The sequence below is a fragment of the Trachymyrmex septentrionalis genome, unplaced genomic scaffold (genome assembly GCF_001594115.1).
Source record: "Trachymyrmex septentrionalis isolate Tsep2-gDNA-1 unplaced genomic scaffold, Tsep1.0 scaffold190, whole genome shotgun sequence".
NCBI classification, from domain to species: Eukaryota; Metazoa; Arthropoda; class Insecta; order Hymenoptera; family Formicidae; genus Trachymyrmex; species Trachymyrmex septentrionalis.
This window is the reverse complement of record NW_017305072.1, coordinates 778521-779502: the sequence shown is the minus strand read 5'-3', so window position 1 is coordinate 779502 and position 982 is coordinate 778521.

The window sequence follows — 982 nt, the reverse complement described above, 5'->3', positions numbered from 1 at the left end:
GAGAGGGGAGTGAGTAGAGAGAGAGAGAGAGAGAGAGAGAGAGAGAGAGAGAGAGAGACCCGAGTCCGGGTCATTCACGAGTCTCGTGTACGCTCTCTCACATTTATGCATTGTGCCACGCCAAGAATTGCCGGTGGCATATTGGATACGCGGGGAGAAGGGAGGGGGGAGGGGTGGAGAGGGGGCGCGAGCACGACCGAGATTCCTCTCGTGTGTTTAAGCGCCGTTAACGTCGCGTACCGTAATCCTGTTTCACGTTTTCGCGTCGCATCGCGTCGACCGCCCCTCGTGCTTTCAAACGCAATTAAAGCGCCTCTCTTTCTCCTGCTAAATGTCCCGTGAGCCTCCAAGAGAATCAACAGTCAATCTTGTGCCTCTTTAGGAAGCGGCTCTTGAGAACGTCGAATTAGTACTACTTGGCGGCGAAACGAAAGGTTTACTGAAAGTAGAAATTTGTTTCACCAGCGACGCAGCTGCGAGGGTTTGGTAATTAACGTCGATAATTAGTAAGCGTTTGGAGCTTAATCTGATAATAAATAGAAAAAAAAAACCTCATTTTTTTACGATATTCCTTTCGCAATTTGAACCGGGCGTCGCTTGGCTGGAAATTTAATTTAAGGCTTTGTTTGAATGTCAAGATTCTTAACGTCGGGAGGAAAAAACGCGTGAAACGAAATAAAGTAATCCGTTTCACGGATAATTTTCTTAAGCAGATAGCAGTTTCTATCCTGGAGAGGAACCGCATTAAAATATTAATCGCGCACTTGAACACCGCGAACGAAGCGAGAATCTCGGCTATATATCCGAGAGGGTGCACGCGGCGACTGCTGCAAAAATGTGAAGTTCGAGCGGGGCGAACCAAAGAAATCACTCTCGCCCGGCTCTTCGTGCCGTTCAACGAAGTCTCCTTCTCGTTGAAAACTTTCCTACGGAAGTTTTTTTCCTTACTCTCTTCAAGTTCTCCTTCGGTCTCTCAGCACTT